The following is a 15,720-nucleotide window of genomic DNA, read 5'->3' as shown; positions in this document are numbered from 1 at the left end:
AGGGAGACCAATTAGGACATTACTGAGTGATGCAAGAGTTGAAGCTCGAATCAGAGGGACATTAGGCAAGGAAGGGGAAGTGGTCAGAGGCGGGATATATTTTGAACGCAGAGGATTTGCCTGTGGAGATAAGATGGGGAGAGAGGAGGGAAGACAGGGTAGCTCCATGGCTTTTGAGCAATAGGAGAATCATTACCAGATGAAGTTACTGGGATGGAGAAACAGGTTTGGGGGTAGAGGGTTGGCTCTGTTGCAGACTCCCTTTACGCATCGTGAGTTGAGATGCTGAGGCGCTCCCTGGTGGCTCAGGGGGTTAAAGACCTGGCATCATCACTGCCGTGACACGGGTTCGATCCCTGGCCCTGGAACTTCTGCATGCTGTGGGTGTGGCCAAAACAATGAAAAAATAAGTAAAGTGAGCTGTTGAATGGGGATATGGGGCTGAGGGGAGAGGACCAGACTGGAGACCGCAGTTCGGTGTGAGTTTGGTTGCTGTTGCCAGTGGAGAAGGTGAGATTTGAGCCCTGGGGCCCTCTGGCTAGGAGGGCCGGAAGAGAAGGAGAAACCCATAAAGGCGATGGAGAAGGAAGAGTCAGTGAAGCGGGAGGAACTAGGAGAGGGTGAGGTCCTGGAAGCCAAGAAGAAAACGTGTGTCAAGGGAGGACTCAGAGGAGGGATAGTTGGGTCAGAGAGAGGGAATCATCCAGTGGGATCTGGACTGTTGGCTGTAACATCGTGCAGGACATTGGTGATGGAGAGTGGCGGGGACCGCTGCTGATTAGAGCAGTGAAGAGAGAATGCGAGGTGGCCTTCTCCTGTGGTCCACAGCCGGTTAGGGATCCCGTGTTGTCACTGTGGAGCTCGGGTCGCTGCTGCGGTGCAAGTACAGTCCCTGGCCTGGGAACGTCCACATGCCGTGGATGTGGCCAAAGAGAACCTTAAAACATCCAAGTTCCCACTGTGCCTCAATGGCATCGGCAGCAGCTCTGGAGCGCTGGAATGCAGATTTGATCCGCTGCCCAGCCGGGCACAGTGGGTTCAAGATCCAGTGCTGCCACAGATGCAGCATAGGTCGCAACTGTGGCTTGGATCTGATCCCTGGCCCAGAAACTCCGTATGCTATAGGATGTCCAAAAAAGTGGGGAAAAAAAAAAAGAAAAGAAAAAACCAAAACCTTAAAAATCAAAAAAAGAGGGGTTCTCGTTGTGGCTCAGCTGAATTGAATCTGACTGGTATCCATGTGGACACAGGTTCACTCCCTGACCTCGCTCAGTGGGTTAAAGATCCAGCGTTGCTATATATAAACAGCTTATACAACCCAACAGCAAAAAAACCAATCAATCAATGGAAAAATGGGCAAAAGACCTGAATAGACATTTCTCCAAAGAAGATATACAGATGGCCAACAAACACATGAAAAAATGCTCAACATCGCTGATTCTAAGAGAAATGCAAATCAAAACTACCATGAGATATCACCTCACACCAGTCAGAATGGCCATCATTAATAAATCCACAAATAACAGTGCTGGAGGGGCTGTGGAGAAAAGGGAACCCTCCTGCACTGTTGGTGGGAATGTAAACTGGTACAGCCACTATGGAGAACAGTTTGGAGATACCTTAGAAATCTATACATAGAACTTCCATATGACCCCGCAATCCCACTCTTGGGCATCTATCCTGACAAAACTCTACTTAAAAGAGACACGTGCACCCGCATGTTCATTGCAGCACTATTCACAATAGCCAAGACATGGAAACAACCCAAATGTCCATCGACAGAGGATTGGATTCGGAAGAGGTGGTATATATACACAATGGAATACTACTCAGCCATAAAAAAGAATGACATAATGCCATTTGCAGCAACATGGATGGAACTAGAGAATCTCATACTGAGTGAAATGAGCCAGAAAGACAAAGACAGATACCATATGATATCACTTATAACTGGAATCTAATATCCAGCACAAATGAACATCTCCTCAGAAAAGAAAATCATGGACTTGGAGAAAAGACTTGTGGCTGCCTGATGGGAGGGGGAGGGAGTGGGAGGGATCGGGAGCTTGGGCTTATCAGACACAACTTAGAATAGATTTACAAGGAGATCCTGCTGAGTAGCATTGAGAACTTTGTCTAGATACTCATGCTGCAACAGAACAAAGGGTGGGGAAAAAAATGTAATTGTAATGTATACATGTAAGGATAACTTGATCCCCTTGCTGTACAGTGGGAAAATAAAAAAATTAAAAAAAAAAAAAAGATCCAGCATTGCTGCGAACTGTGGTATAGGTCACAGATGGGGCTTGGATCTGGTGTTGCTGTGGCTGTGGTGTAGACTGGCAGCTGTGGCTCTGATTCGACTGCTAGCCTGGGAACCTCCATATGTTGCGGGTAAGGCCCTAAAAAAGATGACAAAAGAAAAAAGAAAAGACAATGGAAGGAGAATTGGAGACAGCACCCCCCCCTTGAGGAGGAAGAGTTTTACTTATAAATAAAGGGCAGCCACCAAGAATGAGCAGCCAGCCGGAGGGGGAAATGCAGGTGAGACAGCTTTTGTTTCTTTTAAGAGGGGAGCAATAGTGGCTAGCGTGTTTGTAGGCTTACAGGAAAGATTCAGTAAATAGGGAAAAACAGATGCTGCAGGAAATGGGGGAGGATTCTGGAGCCATGTCCTTGATTGGCGAAAGGAATGGGATCTAGTGCCCAAGTGGAGGGGCTGGCCTTGGGCAGGAGGATGGACAGTTCACCAGAGAAACGACAGGGAAGAGGCGTGAAGGGGTGGAGGTGCCCGTGGGTGGAGGTTTTCCCAATTGCTATTTTCTCAGTGAAATAGGCAGCGAGGTCAAGGTCACCAGTTGAGCGTGAACCTGGGGAGGGTGGTATTAGAGGTGTGAGGTTCAAGGAGAAGTTATGAAATTGTCGCTGGGGAGATGGGAGGGCGTCATAACTGCGCATAGTGGAGGCCCACTTAAAGCTGGGGCTCTTGTATGGACTGAGGATGCCCAGCAGGGGTGGTTGGTTTGCTCTAGTCTCTTTTGGCCACCTGGGTGCAGGTGCAGAGTAGGCGAAAATGGTATTTAGTCCAGATTGAGGTTTCGCCTTTCAGTTACCATCGGTGTTTGTTACTATCCCATTACAAGTTTATCATGCATTCTAAACTATGATTTACTTAAAACCAAACTCATAAAAGCCAAATATGATAACTTCGTGAAAAAGTATTTTAAATATAAGGGCATAATATTCCTTTAATATGAACAACTTTTTGTGAAAAAGTATTCTAAATATGAGGACATAACATTCCTTAAATATGAACAACTTTTCCACAGTTCCAGCCACAGATTAATTTAGACTTTTTATATGAGCCATTATCATTTTATCCACATTTCAGTTTTAAGGAACACTTATTTTTCTTATTGTCTTGGAACAGAGTGTTTCAAGTGGGCTAAGAACCAGCCCACTAAATATTTACTTATAAACGCACTCATTCCAGCCAGCTGGTGTGTGTTTGTGTTCAGATCAATGCTGGGCTACCTTAAAGAGAGGACCAAATTTGGCAAATCACAAAACAATATGTGTTTTCTTTGCTTGTATAATTTGAGACAGTATGTATTTTTGATCATTTCTCTTCAAAGCATTTGCATCAAGCACTTTCAAGCCCGTATGAATAATTTGTTTCCTTTGGGGGCCCAAAGTCTTCTCTGAGAGTAAAATTAAGAATTTTGAGACTGGATCAAAACTTCTCTCCTGAGTCGAATACAGCAACCGACCTAACTTCTGCACGAATTCAGTACATGCAGTCGTTTGCGATGAGAGCAAGGCTACAGTTGCTGGGGTTCGGGATGTTAGAGGTGGACAAGAGCCAAGCTAGTGGTTCTACCATGATGAGCAGACTTGAGAGAGGTGAATTTATAAAGACCCCCTTCTGCCAGGATTTCTGTAACTTTTCTGCAGACTTTCTTAGCGTTGTCATGCAAGTTCTCTATTCTGCCTCAGTGTAGTGAAGCACCACTTCACCCTGGTTCAGAGCACGGCCTTCGTCGGCCAAAGAAATGAGTTCAGAGTCCAAAGTCTGCAACCTGTGAGCTGAGTGGCTCTGGGAAAGTTACTTAACGTCTCTGGCCCACTTCCACTTGCGCAGATCGACTGCGCCAAGTGCTAAGCAGAGTGTTTGGCACTTAGTCAATGTTTAATGCATTCTAGGAGTTAGTATGCAGACATCCAGGCTTGAGTGATATAAAATAATTACTAGATTACCTTAGTAATTAGCAGTAGAGAAATAGACTTTAAATGACTCCTACCGAATAAAACATAAACACTGGCAAGTACCCCGTTTGATGGCACAGCTCTGTGGACGGGTGTGACCCTATCCCTGTGGGAACAGACTCTTCAAGTAGGAGGGGAGGACCCCTCAGGAGAGCACCCTTAGGCCAGGCTGAGGCTCTGGGAAGTCAAACTACTGTCCACGTCACAGCCAGGCTACCTACTGAGCTTGGACCAAAGAGGGGGTCTCCTGAGTCTTGGTGCCATAGTTCTAGAGCCACGGTTCATGAATGTCAGGGGAAAAAAAGAAGGTTGTAAACCTTTTTCACAAAGAATAATTTAATACAAAAGGAGAATTGGGCCTTGAATTATTTAGCAATGACCGTCACCTCTAAATAATATGAAATTTTATTAGAAGACTCCAGACTATTGGGCTGGTTTTCTGTTTCCAGTTTCTCTCTCTCTTTCTCTCTCTTGGCACCATTTTTTTTTTTTTTTTCATTTTTGAAAGTTTAATGGAAGTCTAATGTCGTGATGATTTCTGCCGCACAATAAAGCGGCTTTTATTACCATCTTAATTAACCATTTGTAAGTGTACAGTTCAGCACTGATAAATCTATTCCCTGTTGTCAACGGACCTCCAGAACTTTTTGGTCTTATAAATCCGAAAAATCATCTAATAAACAACAACTCCCTTTTTGCTGCTCCCCACAGCCTCTGGGAACTGCCATTTTCCATTTCTGTTTCTGTGAATCTGGCTGCTAGAGACACCTCATAGAAACAGAATCACACAGTATTTGCTTTCTTGTGTCTGGCTTCTTTCCCCTCTGTCTCCAAGGTTCATCTACGTTGTTTTTTTCAGACTGAATAATATTCTACGTGCAATTCTGTAAAGTTCCTCTGGTCACCATCTCTGTAAGAGTACAGCTTTGTCAACCCCCAGGCCCACGCTCACAGACCCTCTATTTGAGATGTTTTATATTTTGAGTCAGCTGACTTAGTTATGACAAAATTGCCTTCCCTTGTTCCATGTTGGCATAAACTATGCCAATAAAGAAGCTCCATCCTAGACCTCCAACATGCTGGGAGCATGATCTCCCTCCTGGAGAAGCTGGCAGAGAATCTTCCTTTACCTTTTACCTTCATTATCTGTGTTGTAAAATTTTTTCTTTAAAATGCCTTTTAGGAGTTCCCATTGTGGCGCAGCGGAAACGAATCCGACTAGGGACCATGAGGTTGCAGGTTCGATCCCTGGCCTCTCTCAGTGGGTTAAGGAAGGATCTGGCATTGCCGTGAGCTGTGGTGTAGGTCACAGACGCAGCTCGAATCTGGCGTTGCTGTGGCTCTGGTGTAGGCTGGTGGCAACAGCTCCGATTAGACCCCAGCCTGGGAACCTCCATATGCCACATGTGTGGCCCTAAAAAAAGATGAAAGACAAAAAAAAATGCTTTTTACTTTTCTTTTCAACTTGTTATATTGGAGGGGGCTATTCTCAACACTGTCAGTGTAAAAAATCTGGATTTTTTTTTTTTTTTTTTTGTCTTTCTAGGGCCCCACCCAAGGCACATGGAGGTTCCCAGGCTAGGGGTCAAATTGGAGCTGTAGCTCTGACCTGCACCACTGCTCACAGCAATGCTGGATCCTTAACCCACTGAGCAAGGCCAGGGATCGAACCTGCATCCTCATGGATGCTAGCTGGGTTTGTATAATTGGGTTCATTAACTGCTGAGCCACGATGGGGACTCCCTGAATATTTTTTAATAAGGCTGACAGGGGCTTAATTTCTAAAATATACAAATAGCTCGTAGAACACAATAACAAAAAACAAACAACCCAAAGAACCAAAAAATGAGCAGAAGACCAAAATAGACACTTCTCCAAAGAGGACATATAGATGGCCCAGAGGCACATGGAAAGATGCTCAACATTGCTAATTAATAGAGAACTGCAAATCAAAACTAAAATGAGGTACCATCTCACACTGGTCAGAAGGACCATGATTAAAAAGTCTACGAATAACAAATGCTGGAGAGGGTGTGACGAAAAAGGAACCCTCCTACACTCTTGGTGGGAATGTAAATTGGTGCAGCCACTTTCTTCAAAAAGCTAAATAGAGAGTTGCCATATGATCCTGCAATTCCACTCCTGGGCATATAGCTGAAGAAAACTATAATTCAAAAAGTTGCATGCACCCCAATATTCACAGCAGCACTCTTCACAATAGCCAAGACATGAAAACAACCTAAATGTCCATCAACAGATAAATGGATAAAGAAGATGTGGTACATTATACAATGGAATATTACTCAGTCATAAAAAAATAATGAAATAATGCCATTTGCAACAACATACATGCAACTAGAGATTCTCATACTAAGTGAAGTCAGAAAGAGAAAGGCAAATACCATATGATATCACTTATATGATATCTAAAATATGACACAAATGAATGTATCTATGAAACAGAAATAGACTTACAGACTTGTGGTTGCCAAAAGGGGGGAGCGATGGGTTAGGAGTTTGGGAATAGCAGGTTATATTATATATATAGAATGGATAAACAACAAGGTCCTACTCTAGAGCTCAGGGAACTATATTTAGTATCCTGTCATAAACCATAATGGAAAAGCATATGAGAGAATATGAGAACGTATATACAAGTATAACTAAATCGCTTTGCTGTAGAGTAGAAATTAACATAACACTGTAAATCCGCTATACTTCAGTGAAGTAAAATTTTAAAAAATAGATATTTTTAAAAAATGCATGCTTTTAAGAGGCATTATACATTAATTCCAGCAGCGGTAATATTATTCTTTGCTAAAACCAACATGCTAACTAACCCTTCCTCTATTTGCGTATTAGGATTACGGATGCAGTAATTTCCTTTTTTCCAAAGCTATCTGAAACTTGGTCATACCACATTTTAAAAAAACGCTCTATTTTAAATGATGTTCACTGCAAAATTCTTGACCATGAAGTTGCTTTGTCCAGGAAGGGACAAATTGCTTCATATTTCTGATGCATGCTACCCTTCCTTTCTCCCCTCCGTGGGTACATCTCCCTGGGTGCCTCCGGAGCCAGGCACAGTGCCTGACCGTGGGGTAGGAGGTTGAGCAGGATGCAGTCTATGTGTTCAGAAGCTCCCAGTCGGTGAGGGAGAAACACAGAAGCCGCTGATTATAATTCAGTGTTGGAAATGCAGTTATGACCTTATGTGAGGACATCACTTCTTTCACTGAAAAGGGATTTGAAAAACCTTACTGAAGATACGAAAATGACTGAAAATAGCACCGTGAAAGGTGCCTTCTGGTCAGACTCTCTTCACATGGATATTTGCTCTGTAAAGATAATGACTGACCCAACTGGCATAATTTCTTGTAGAAATCCACAGTATACCACGCTTCCACTTTACCAGGAAAATAGAAGACTTTTAAATGCTTTTCCAAATTATAAGTTACAAAAATAATGTTTCTGGTTACTTCTCGTTGTCTTTCTCTTTTAGGACACTCCTCGCCTTAACACATTTTCTTGTTGAATCTCTGAAATACATTTAAATAAATGAAGACGGAGAACTACAAATTACTTCCACTTCTCTGAATCTGGTGTTTACTGGTTTAATTAGCCTACGATTGTAAATTTTTGAATCATATGTCAATATTCTGTTTTCTTAGTCATGACTTATAAGCGTTGCATAACTGCAGACTCAGTTTCCTGATATACTGGTATCAGAACAAAGACTCATTGTGTTTATGTTCCACATAGGTATTTTTTTTTTATAATTTTTTTATTTTCCCACTGTATAGCAAGGGGGTCAGGTTATCCTTACATGTATACATTACAATTACATTTTTCCCCCACCCTTTGTTCTGTTGCAACATGAGTATCTAGACAAAGTTCTCAATGCTATTCAGCAGGATCTCCTTGTAAATCTATTCTAAGTCCACATAGGTATTTATTCTTGGTGATGCTTGTTAGTTAAATCATGGAGTAGTTTAAAAATATGTGACAAAGGTTGCTAAGAAGAAAGAAATGTCTCTTTGTGGCTGGTTAATAAACTGTGACTATGCAAGGATCCAGCTTAAAATAAATTCTAAAAGAATGATCTTACTTTTTTTTGGCTCCACCCATAGCATACAGAAGCTCCAGGGCCAGGGAATCAAACCTGCACCACAGCAGGGACCTGAGCCACAGCAGTGACAATGCCAGATCCTTAACCCACTGAGCCACCAGGGAACTCCTAAACTAATTAATCTTATTACCCAAGCTTGTGCTTCCTCTCAGTAAGTGACGCAGACAGTCACTGAATTGCTCCACAACAGAACTTGTAAGGTCAAACGCTTACTTCCTCCCTGGCCTTCATCCATCAGGAGTAGAGTAGATTCTATCTGCTCTGTGAACAGTGCCCTTCTCTCCCGACTGCCTCAACCTTAGCCCAGGTCCGCAGTCCTGCTGTGGCTTCCTGATTTATCTTCCCCACTTTTTCTTCCTCCATTCTCTGACCTATACAGTCTTTGCTCCTCCTAAGAATCAGATCATAAGATTTCACTTTCCTTTCATGGGCTGAATTTAACCTGCTGAATCGTGTCCAAATTCTTCTGAAAGTATCAAACCTCTGCCTTTTCTTAATCAGGCATGTTAGCCACATACACAGCATTACCTCAGTGAGGCTTGCAGATCCCAAAGTGATGAGGCATCTGCGTTTATTTAGAACACAAAAATAAATAATAACAAACACTGATACACTATTCTGAGCACTTAAAGTGTATTATCTCTTTTTACAAAATCAACAATAATACTTATTGCCATCATTTTCGGGGAGTCTACCTTCCATTCAACATTAGGTGTCTATTAGTTGTTGACTTTTATTTATTTTTAATTTAATTAAACAATTTTTTTTTTTTTTTTTTGGCCATGGCATGCAGTGGCTTGATGTGGGATCTTAGTTCCCAGAGCAGGGATTGAATCCTGGCTGCAGAGGTGAATGTGCTGAATCCTAACCACTAGACCACCAGGGAACTCCCAGTTGCTACCTTTTAAAACCACCTTGCAGGATAAGTGTTTCTGTCTCCATGAGGAAGATGAAATGAGGGAAAAGATTTCTTAGAGTGTCAGGTGGTGCCCAGGCCAGCCAGGTAGGAAGTAGCAAGGTCCAAGGCCAGCCCACATCCTACTGCCCCTGCTCCCTGCCCAGCCTCAATACCTGGTACCTCCCCACCTACATGCCTATCATGGTGCCACATCATGAAGGGTGATGGAAATGGAACTTAAAGTATTGTGGTAAAGTCAGGCAGAATATTCGGTCTTATTACCTGCGGGGAATAAGGGCTGGCACTAAGCTGACTTCACTAGGTCCACCACTTAGAGTGTCCTTGTTTCAGTTTGGGGCTTGTGTTTGGTGACAGCTGGCTCAGAAGTCCTGGACCTTGGGTGGAGTCACAGAATGTGAGCGCCCAGGCTGGATGAGAAACTGTCTCTTGCAGGAGTGTGATTAACCACAGGCAGACTCGAGGGGGAAGTAGGCTCAGAAAAATCTGCAAGCCTGGCCTGTCGTATGCCGAGTCTGTCAAATAAAACTAGACAGGGAGCTTATTATTTAAGTGAGAAAGGCCCCATTGGAAAGGGCCCCCAAATGTTTTGTCTGAATAAATTCTCTCAGTGGCTGTCTTAAGAACAGGTGATTGTAGCTTTGATAGCCCAGCTCACCCGCCGCGGGGGCAAGTCCTTTACCTCATGGCTGAATGTGTCTGATGACAAGGAATGCAAACTCACAGGTTCAGGCAAGGACCATTTCCTTATTGTCTTGTGTCATCGCTTCATCCAGAGGAGAAAGGAAGAGCGGTCAGGAGGCATGCCACACTGTCACCCGGGCTAAGAGAAGAAGGCAGTTGGGATCTCCTCTTGGCCACCTGCCAACCTGCGGGGTCATCCTCGGCATCCTATCAGGGGAGAGATAGCACTTCCGTCAGCAGACCTGGGTGGGGGCAGCAGCCTCAGTTAGAGAGAGGGCATGGCCCTGTGGCCTCAGGCTGCTCCGAGAGGTGGCTCAGGACTTCCTCTTTCCTGGAGCTAATTACAGAGAGTCTCCACTCCGTCTCCACGCTTATCTCTGCTCCCAGATGAGCCGGCTGCTGGCTCCCCACTTCATCCCACACTCTGCTTCTTCAGATCAACACTAGGGGTACCCCATCATTTACTTTGCATTTGGGGGACAAAGATTTTAATGAACTTTCAGGCTTCAGTTTCATTTCTTGGTGCATTGACCTTGAGCTGCCACTTAGAACCGGAAAAGAATTCTCCCTGAAGGTCCTCAGCCAGAGACCACCAGGGTCACCTCGGTCTACCCCTTCCCCTAATGAGCTTTGGGTGCTCTGATGGGTGTCGACATCCATGCAAAGCCCCTTCCATCCTGAGCAGTGAGACATTTTACCCCGATGTCAATGAAGTTGGCATCCAGACCCTTTTAGATGAGTCTGTCAACGTCCCTGGCCTTGCAGACAGCCATCTCTTTACGGGGGAGGGGACACTGGCTAAACTGTTCAGTCCTGGGGGAGAGGGAGAGGGCTGGGATTTGGGGCTGCAGAGTAGCAGATGGATACAGAGCAGTACCCATGACAAAGATCTGTTTCCTCACGTTCCTTTCCAACATAGCAGGTCCTTTAAAAACCTAAGTTGTTTGTTTGTTTGTTTGCTGCCCCCCCCCCGAGGCATGTGGAAGTTTCCGAGCCAGAGATCAAACCCGTGCCACAGCAATGACCCAAGCTGCTGCAGTGACAATGCGGGATCCTTAACCAGCTGCAACACAAGAAAACTCCAAAAACCTAGGATTTTTAAAATGATTAATTAATAGAAAGAGAAATTGCAGAATATGGAAATACAGTTTTGCCTCAGCTCTGGTATGCTGAAGGAATTAACCAAGGAGAGAGGTTCATCAAGAACACACTAGACCTGACGCCAACTTCGATATTATGGTTCGCATTTGCTGAGGGCTCTTTCTGTTCCTCTTCCTGTCTTGTCTGCTCCCTCCTCTCCCCTCCCTTTCCTTCTTTCTCATAACCGCTCCCCCTGCAAAAAAAAACTATTTGCTAAATGAATTGCTGGTGTTAACAATCTATACCTAACCCTAATTACAAGGAAGATGAAATAATGAAGATAACTGAAACGGGATATCCAGATTCTTTTACACTAAGACTCGATGAATATGTAGCACTGACTGCTAAATTAGAGGGAAGTGTTACGTCTCACTTATGCAATCGGCTCATTTGTGGACAATGAGGTAGGTAAATGTGGAGGAGAATTAGAGCCACCAGAACCTTTACTTTTAGATGTAGGACCTGCCTGTCCTGGTCTGTGGGGATTAAGGCAACCATGCAGCAAGCTAGGATTGGGGATAATCCAGAGCCCAAAACATACTCCAGGGACCCCTAGGTATCTGAGAACCAGACCAGGAGTTGCAGGTTCCAGGGGCTACAGGGACTAGATGTGAGATGGAATGAGCAGGGTCTGTTCTTTGTAGGTACATGCACGTTGCATATTAAACATGTAGGAATGGTCTTGGGTTCCTCTAAGCATTGTACAGCTGGCCATCTGTTTCTGTGGGTTCCACCTGCATCTGTGGATTCAACCAAATGGAAATTGAAAATATTTGAAAAAAAATTCCAGAAAGTTCCAAAAAGTAAAAATTTGAATTTGCAGCATGCTGGCAACTATTTGCAGAGCATTTACATTGTATTAGGTATTATAAATAATCTAGAGATCATTTAAAATATATAGGAGGATGTGCACAGGTTATATGCAAACACTATGCCATTTTATATGAGAGACTTGAGCATCCCTGGACTTTGATATCTTCTAGGGGTCTTGGAAACAATTCCCTGTGGGTACCAAGGGATGGCTATATTTTACTTTTTTTTTTTTAATTCTTAAAACTCTCAGAGCTCTTGCTTTGCCACTTCTGAAAAATTTATGGGAAATGAGAAATACCCCTCTACCATAAAGAAAAAATGGGAGTGAAAGTATAGCAGTAAATAAAAACTTAACACTCGGCCTCACTGTTGGAGACATTTAGGGAATAGTGGGGACTGTGGCAAACTGGGAAACACATGTATCACTTCAGTGGGCAGGAACTACTCTGCTCAGCAGATTGCTTCATGAGAGAATATGGATCCAGTACTCATTTTTCTTACTTCTGTCTAGATAGTGAAGGAATACAATTTAAGCAAATATCTGGGAGTGGGGAACAACACAGAATCAGATCAAATGGGAGCAGTGGGTAGTGAGGATGGCAGAAGCTACAGAGATAGGCAATTCTGAAAGCATTCTTGCCTCGGGAACAGACACTTTCCCTTCTAGCTTTATCAGAAACCTGTAACAAGTTTCCCAGGCAACATCCAGTCTGGCATAGCCTGAAAAATGTGCTTCTGACACACAGCATAATTTCTTTACAGGCAAATTCTAGCACCAGTTCTCAGAGTCTTACCAACCCAAGAATGGAAGCTGAGATGGTGCAAATTTTAACCCTCCCGTTAAGTACAGAGTTCTTAATGAATTCTCATTTCTTTCTCTTTATAGTTCATTGAAATCAAGTTCTCAAAGTTCTTCTAAGGGTTGTTTTTATCTGTGGTGCTTAAAATGAATATAGATAATTGGATATTTGTGACACGGCTATGCTGGTATTGCAGCTGATCTGAATGGATTTTAATATTTCTTCACCTGTGTTCCTGCTGTGGCACAGTGTGTTAAGGACCCAGCATTGCCACAACTGTGGTGTTGGTCACAGCTGCAACTCGGGTTCTATCCCTGGCCTAGGAACTTCCATATGCTGTGGGTGCAGCCAAAAAAAAAAAAAAATTGTTTTTTTTCACAGTTGGGCCGGTTTTCAGAGAGGCTCAGGTTTACTCAAAGATGAACTTTAATAAAATACTGTCAATAACCATACTATTTAAGACTTTTGAAAGACTTCCAAATAACTTCAAACAAATCTCTACTTTGTTTGGGGAAATAGAATGTAAATGAACAACTGTGCCTTTTATGTATTTTATTTTATATTTTTATTTTTGGCTGCTCCAAGGCATATGGAGCTCCTGGGCCAGGGATCAGATCTGAGTTGCAGCCTTGAACTAAGCCACAGCAATGTTGGATCCACTGTGTTGGGCTGGGGATCGAACCAGGGTCTCAGTATTCCAAAGCAGCTGCCGATCCCATTGTACCACAGTGGGAACTGCCACTGTGCCTTTTAATCCACATCTCTCATGGGCCTTTGGCTGTTAATCTGTCTTTATTGTTTTTTCCATCTACTCTCTAATAAGCTAAACTAAGATTGATAAGAGTTATTGGTCTGACACAGCAGGGGAAAGCTATAGGCACATTGTATCCTGATACCAGCAAGGCATTTGACAATGCCTATCAATATAACATTGTAAATAAGATGAAGAAATACGTATGAACCAGACGACAGCACATTTTAGTGCATTCATAGCATCTACATTCCACATTCGACACAGCATTCAACATTGATTTAGCAGATATTTACTCGGAATTTACTATAGATGGGTGACTGCTCTAGGTTCTACAAGTATAGGAGTGAATACGGATTTTTTTTTTGTACAGAGCACTGAGAAGCAATAGAGGTTTTAAAGAAGGCACACACATGTACACACACAATATGTACAAATACACATGTAATTTAAGAAATAGGTAACTCTATCCTCACCAACAGTGGATATTGCAATATAAAAATAATTTCGAAATGCCATAAGCAAAACATGTTATATTATTGAACATAATGATATATAAGATATATATTAATAGACTATTAAGCATAGAGTTCCCATACACAATCCTCCCACGCCCAGAGAGTCCCCTGTCATTAACTTTTGCCTTAGTGTGGTACATTTGCTACAAGTGATGAACCAATCTTGATACATTATTTTAACTAAAGTTCTTATTTCACATTCGGGTTCCCTCTGTTGTATATTCTATGGACAAATGTTTATTTGTATCCATCATGTTTCACGGTGTCATGTATTATCACATATCACCACATCGTGTATCCACCACTGCAGTATCATACAGAGTAGTTTTCGCTGTCCTGAAAATTCTCTGTGCTTTATTTACTCATCCTCTTCTCTCCCAGAAGACTTAGCAACTACTAATCTTTCTATTGTCTCTACAATCTGCCTTTCCCAAAATGCCATATAGTTATAATCATTCAGTATATAGCCTTTTCTAATTGGCCTCTTCCACTTAGCAATATCCATTTAAGGTGCATTCACGTGTTTCCACGGCTTGACAGTTCATTTCATCACTGAATACTATTCCATTTCCTAAATGTATCACAGTTTGTTTATCCATTTACCCACTGAAGGACATCTTGGTTGCTTCCAAGTTCTGGAAATGATGATAGAGGTGTTATAAACATTCAAATGCAGGTTTTTGTGCGGCCATAATTTTCAACGTATTTGGGTAAATACCAAGGGGTACAATTAATGGATCGCAGAGTAAAACTAAGTTCAGCTTTATAGGAAACTGCCAAACTGTCTTCTGAAGTGGCTGTACCATTTTGCATTCCCACCAGCAAGGAATGATAGTTTCTGTTGCTCCACATCCTCTCCAGCATTTGGTGTTGTCACTGTTTGGGATTTTGGCCATTCTAATAAGTGTCTTACTTTGTTTTAGTTTATCATTCCTTAATGATATATGAGATTGAGCATCTTTTCATATACATATTTGCCATCTATACCTTCTAAGTTAAGGTGTCTATTTAGTTATTTTGCCCATTAAAAAAAATAGGTTGTTTTATTATTTTTAAATTTTTTAAATTTATTCTTTCCTTCTTTTTTTTTTTTTTTTTTGGTCTTTTTGCCATTTCTTGGGCCACTCCCGCGGCATATGGAGGTTCCCAGGCTAGGGGGCGAATTGGAGCTGTAGCTGCCAGCCTACGCCAGAGCCACAGCAACTCGGGACCCGAGCCGCGTCTGCAACCTACACCACAGCTCACGGCAACGCCGGATCGTTAACCCACTGAGCAAGGGCAGGGACCGAACCCGCAACCTCAGATAAAGTTCCTAGTCGGATTCTTTAACCACTGCGCCACGACGGGAACTCCTATTTTTTCTTTTTTTGGCCGTCCTGAAGCATATGGAGTTCCTGGGCCAAGGATCCGATCCAAGCCACAGCTGTAACCTACACCACAGCTGTGGCAACACAGGATTTCTTAACCCACTGTGCCAGACCAGGAAGTGCACCTGCGTCTCAGCGCTCCAAGGATGACACCAAACTCATTGTGCCACAGTGGGAACTTCTGTTTGTTTTCTTATTGTTGAGCTTTGACAACTCTTTGTACATTTTGGAGATAAGGGTTTTTTAAATTATTTTTTCAAGTTTTATTAAAGTATAGTTGATTTATAACATTGTGGATAACTTCTTAATGAGATACATACTTTGTAAATATTTTCT

The 15,720-nt window shown here is 42.7% G+C and overlaps 1 protein-coding gene across 5 annotated transcripts in view; it reads right to left on the bottom strand.

Annotated features, from left to right (window-relative positions):
- The window catches only part of PCED1B (PC-esterase domain containing 1B), a 160,480-nt gene that overhangs the window by 17,323 nt on the left and 127,437 nt on the right, over positions 1 to 15,720 (bottom strand). For all 5 annotated transcript variants that reach the window (XM_047788050.1, XM_047788049.1, XM_047788052.1 and 2 more), the window contains exon 4: positions 10,036 to 10,202. The gene's annotated coding sequence lies outside the window, so the exon portion shown is untranslated. The remainder of the gene's footprint in view (positions 1 to 10,035; positions 10,203 to 15,720) is intronic.

This window comes from Phacochoerus africanus, chromosome 7 (assembly GCF_016906955.1).
Source record: "Phacochoerus africanus isolate WHEZ1 chromosome 7, ROS_Pafr_v1, whole genome shotgun sequence".
Classification (NCBI taxonomy): Eukaryota; Metazoa; Chordata; class Mammalia; order Artiodactyla; family Suidae; genus Phacochoerus; species Phacochoerus africanus.
This window is presented reverse-complemented; position numbering and strand designations above follow the sequence as displayed.